We start from the raw sequence: 6,000 nt of genomic DNA on the forward strand, positions 1-6,000 counted from the left end.
TTAGCTGAATAGTGTTTTATTTCTGGCAAGTGCCCAATTAATCTTCTCTTGAATGTACATCTGTGATTATAGATTCTTCACATAGAACAGTTATTTCACAACTCAGCCTTTTTACTTTCTATCTCAATACTTTAGTAGGTTAGACCATCATGCTTTTCTACCTGAAATGTCACAATATTTCCTTAACTGCATAACTAGCTTCTTCCTCTCTCCCTTATCATGCACTCTCAGTCATACCAATTATGACTGAGACTACTAACTGCTTAGCAAATCCACGCTATTCTGGTCTTTTTGATCAACAAATTTAACTACATTTCCCAATCTACCTTGCAGGGAGGTGCAGTTAAATGACTGAGTTCTAGCCACCCAATTATGTGTTCAAGCTGTGGGCTTCCTTCACACTCTATTCTGACTGGAATTGTTGAAGAAATTGAATGGAATGATGGGGTCATGTTGGCATTGAACCTATGTCAATAGCTTCCAACATACAGTAGAGATATCTCAAACAAAAATATTTACTTGTTCTTTTATCTTTGGAAAATAGTCTTTTATTCTTGTTAAGTCATTGACAGTTTGTGGTTAATTTGCTACAGCAGTTGAGACATATGTAGGTCACTATTTTTTCTATTAAAATTAATTGAATATGTGATTAATTAAATCACTAATTCTCAGTATTTCTTATATGAACTATGTAGTAGACAAAGGGATGTAGGTCTTATCATTCTTTTCATAGCTAAGGACAATATTGTTTCTCTTTGCTACACTGAGAGAAGTTTCACTCGGTCTCTTAAGATAGCTCCTTCTTTTTCATATGCATTCATAATACTTCATATTTCAAATGGTTTAGTAAACCCAGGGGGCTGAGACTGTGGGAAACTGGTGTAGTATGGGGAGGGAGTAAGACTTCGAAAGTGAGGCTTGGGGCAACATGACAGACTGAGGGGATGCTGACCTGTCTCATTTCCATGAAAACACACAGAAGTTGTAGATTATTATAAAAACAAAAAGTGCGTTAAAATGCATGGCATAATTTGAAAGAACGGGAATACCTTAATGTGAGAACCTAAAGAATGCTCAGAATCAAACTGCAAGCTGTTGTCTGTACAGTGTTGGCCCCTCCGGATGACAATCAGGAGTATGGTTGGATGCGATACCTGGGATGTGGTCTTTACGTCCTTAGGTTCAAAAGATGTGTCCAGAGATCCAATAAAGCACAGGGGTTCATTGTCTCTGCCTTAAACAGTTGAAATATTTCCTTAAGAATGAAAGAGAACAAGAAAAAAATTTTCTGTGTAGGCATGAGTTCAGAGAGAAAAGATCAAAGGATAGAACCCACAGAAAATAATGATTGGTTACCAATAAGACTCAAGGAAAACTCTTGCAGTGTAAGACGTTTCAGTCAAGTTTTTTGTTTCTTGGTTCTATATATATTGTTCTAAACTAATATTAAAAAATCTGTTCTTATACTTCTATGAAAGTATATTGGAAAATATATTTTAAATCATGGAGAGTGTTCAGGAATTTTGAAGTTATTACAACAAAAGACATCTAAAATTGGCTGAAGAATCAATACACTTTAATGCAGATTTAAAAAGAAAGTAGAGAGGTCAATGGGTGGGGTAGAAAGAAGGTAGGGAAGGAACATGAGGAGAAGCTTGAGGGAAAATTGTGATATGTAAAATACAAAAGAAAGTGAATGCAGATCCCCAATATGAAAATATCTGCTCTCTTTAGTTAGTCATTGAATTTAGTTCAATTACAACTTAAACAGACACAGAAGGGCATTCTGAAAACATGCAGTTTAAAAAACAGATACAAAACTGAGGTAGGATGATAGAGAGCCAAGAAAAAAAAATCAAGACAACTGGAGGAAGGAGGGGGAGGAAGGAAGAAAGGGAGAAAGGAACGAAGACTGGAGCAGTCGTGCTATCAAGATGAAAGGGCATAACGCCATGATTCATACTCTGAATGTAAGAAAAAAGTTGTACCTTCATTGAAGTTTCTACAAGGCTGAGGACTGATCAGAACTTCACAGATGTACGAAGTTGGAGTGCTGCATATCCATAGCCAAATTACCCACCACCATCTCTAGCCCTCTGAATTGTCATCCATTGTTCACTCCTGTGTCTGACCTAACATTTTTGACAAGAGTGTAACATTTGGAATACATTCTTAGGAGACTCACTTCCATGAGTTCAAAAACCAAGAATGCCATGTGAAATCTCTAGCAGAGTTTGCTCTGCTTTGGTGTGACCTGCTTACCCACAGTTCCCACCAGTGCACTTGGTAAATGCATCAACTTATGACATCTTGTTCTATAACTAGTAAAAGTTCATGTAGCTGCTTCTTTGGTGGGATATGTTATTTGTGGTAACCTGAATCTATGTTTCCTGATCATGGTCTCTCATGTTTGTTTCATAAATAAACTGTGTTGTGGGCTAGAAAGATGGCTCAGCAGTTAAGACCACTGGGTACTCTTCCAACACATTAGCTGAGTATTGGCAGAGAGATGTCAACCAGACCAACCCAGGAGACTGGAGGAGCCAGACAGAGATTAAAGATTTATGGGCATATGACATGCAGTAACTAAAAGAAAGTTGATTACCTAGATATTAAGAGTAAAACATAAAAATAATCTCTAATGCATTAATTGTGAAAGGCAAAATGTAAAAAACAAATAGAGAAAATATCTGTATGAAATTAGAGTAGGAACTAACAACTTCACCTAGGTCAGATTGCATAAAAACAAGAAAACTTATTGTAAACTTCAACTCTTTTTAAACATCTATGTGGAAAAACAAAAGGGAAAGACACACTCTGGGATAAGTAAAAGAATCTACCACACACATTTCCACAAAGGATTAATAATTGGTAGATCAAGGAATCCAACGCATTTATAGAACAGAACCCAAAACACAGCAGGAAACCTGGAAAAATCATCACCTTTCCTACTGCAGTAACCATTAGCCCATAACTCTCTCCTGAGCACTCAGTCCATGCTTTCCCTTGCTCACTTCTAAACCAGCCCATGCCATCTACCACAATGGGTAGACAATGGGTGATCTTCAGTGTCTTGTACTCTATTTTGTTGACTAGGCACACTACAAAGCAGAAACTAGTGTTATTAATAAGCAAATGAAAAAGATACTTAACTAAATAATAAAATAAAATCTTTTATCTTGGAGTAGGTAAATGACAGTCTCAAGTGTTACAAATAAATGAAGAAATGAATATTGAAATTTAAATATTCAACCCATATGTAAAGAATTCCTAATAGTATCCTCAACTGAACAAATACACCTCCTAATTGTCTTCCAGAGAAAATCTAATGCATGCATCCAAGAAACTTGAACAGGGAAATGACTGTCATACAGGAGACCTGGAAAGGAGGAGTAATGAATAGGGAAACTGTGCTATCTTCTTATTAATAAATTTTAGCAAAAATGTAAGGCTTGAGTGTTAGTTAATGCCAACAACGAAATAGTGGTTATCATGCTGTGATGGGCAGAAAAAGAAGATTTTGGAGGTGAAGAGAATGACAAATATATCTGCAATATTCATCCTAAAAGTTTGGTCCAACAAAATCATATCTAGTGTATTATATTTATATGATAGATTTTTATCAAATTATTATTTGACTGTTTTGATATTTTAAACATCATCCTTATAACAAAAATTGTATTTGAAATAAAGACACTGCAGATTTGGGAATGATTTAGTTCAGAGCATGACCATGAAGATATGGCTTAAGACCATATCTTGGGAGGTAAGAGACAGAGGAAGTATTTCTTGTAGAGAGGTGAAGGTAAAGGGTTTGTTCACAGTGGGAGATGATCCAGGGCCTTGTATCATGCCAAATGAGACCGGGACAATGGAAGAAAGATCAGGGCAAAAAGAAGAAAAACAGCTTGAATGATCTTTTGTAACACCATCTAATTACCAGGTGTTCCTCCCCAGCTTATTAATTTCCTATAAACCTAGTCTTCAACTCATAATTCACACTGGTCTCCAGCTTGTCTCCACTTCGTTGCATTCCAGAAACAGTCCAGTTATGGCACCTTCACATCCCCCTTCCAAACGATGGAATGAGTATGCCCTGATCCCCAAATATGCCATTCTCAGACAACATTCCATTCACCCACTTTCCTCTCTCCTACCTTCCAACTGGAGAAATCACACAAACTTGGGACTAGAACTCTTGATACCTGAGTCCATTTGGACTATTTACACTCTTCAACTAAAGTCCTAATTGTCCATGGAAATTCATCCAAAACTGCCAATTCCTCTGACTCACCATGACACTCATCTGAGCACTGACCCAGAGGCTTGGATGTTACTTCCCTCTTCATTGAAAATTCTACACCCATAACAAGGGCATTTCTCAACACTTTCTGGTACATACCATTTCCACATGTCTACATTTGTTTTATTTCTCACAACAACAGCACCTGCATGTCAGGTCAGCCCTCGTCTTTTTTCTCAGATACTTTCTCCATCAACTCCCCAGTGCTCCCTAATCTCTGCAGCTCAGCAAAAGCTCTTTCCTGCTGAATGGCAAGTGCATTGCAGTCCCTCCAGCAACTCAGACTTGTGATCTTCTCTAGCAGAACTCTTTTTCTTGTGTCTGTTCTTTGTTTCTGAACCAACCTGGTTTATAGAGAGATCTATTCACAGGACTGAAGAAATATGTTTGCAATGTACAGATGAGATTGTGTAAATCTCAAACCAACGCTCATTCAACACAAAAATTAATAGATGGCTTCTTTACTGTGGATTAACCTTCAAGGACAAAATGTTGGAGCCCTAGAAGGTGGCATCAGGCAAAATGTGCTATACATTTTCATCTAGGGAAGAGATAGCACAGGCCAGGAAACAGGAAGAAAGCAGCCTAGACTCTACAGTAGGTTTGGTAGTATGTGTGATTTAGGTCCTGTGGAAAGACTGTTTCTCATTAGATACTAGGAATTAGTAGAGTGGATGTGGATTCCACTCCCATTCCTGGAGATAGAAGTTTCAAGTCCTTGCTTAATACAAACATTGGTATTTTTGTGAAGTGACTATGGAATGTGGCAACACATGATTGGTAATCAGTTACAAGGATAAAAAAAAATAAAGTTTAAGAATATAAGGAAATTTTTCATCAGTGAGGAGGTTGGTATAATCAATGGAGGGAGTAGTGAGACAGGAAGAGAGGGTCTTTTGCATGCAAACTTCAGAATGGAGATGGGCAGAGCTGGGGATTAGAGTGTTGTCAACAGAGAGAGGCTGTTTTCCTGGGAAAAGCCAAACAGACTCTTAGCTCAAAGAAAAGGAGCCTGGATACACCCAGGAGAAAGCTCCAGGCTAGGCAGAGTTCAGAGATTACCTGAAAGAGGTCAGAGTCCCACACATCGCTGACCACTATATACCCACTTTCCTGGACAGTGTGTTCTGAGATAGCAGTGATACACAAATCCAAGTCCAAGATGAGTCACTCAGATTTCTCTAATGATCAACTCCTAAGTGTTTTGACAACGAAATGTCAGAGCTCTGTGAAGGTCCACTGCTAGGCTCCCTGACGTGTGGGAGCAGAAGGTGTCCTTATAGCTGTTCCCTGAAACCATGTTCTTGTGTGAGTGTCTACGCACACAGCATACAGCACAGACAGTATTACTTCCAGGGTCAGACAGTGCTTAGGACTACAGGAAACAAACTACAAATGCCACTCTTGGTCCTGTGTGTGTGGATAAATCCCAGGAAAAGTGTGGTCAGGTGGGATTCTCTCACTCTGCCTTTGGTCTACCAGATATAGGGACTGCAGATTCTAGGGTGAGGCTGATGCTTGTGTCCCAGTTTTACTGTCTGCCCCTCTGTGACTTTGGCACTTCGTTTCACCTGATGAAGGATCTCTAATAAAAATGGCATGATAGTTCCACTTACCTTGTGGGGACTTCGTGGGAGTAAAAGGAGAGGATGATGGTGATGCAGTTGTTAGTACTCTGTTGTGTAAAGCCACAGTCA

Source organism: Peromyscus californicus, unplaced genomic scaffold, assembly GCF_007827085.1.
Source record: "Peromyscus californicus insignis strain IS unplaced genomic scaffold, ASM782708v3 Scaffold_3__1_contigs__length_106647218, whole genome shotgun sequence".
Classification (NCBI taxonomy): Eukaryota; Metazoa; Chordata; class Mammalia; order Rodentia; family Cricetidae; genus Peromyscus; species Peromyscus californicus.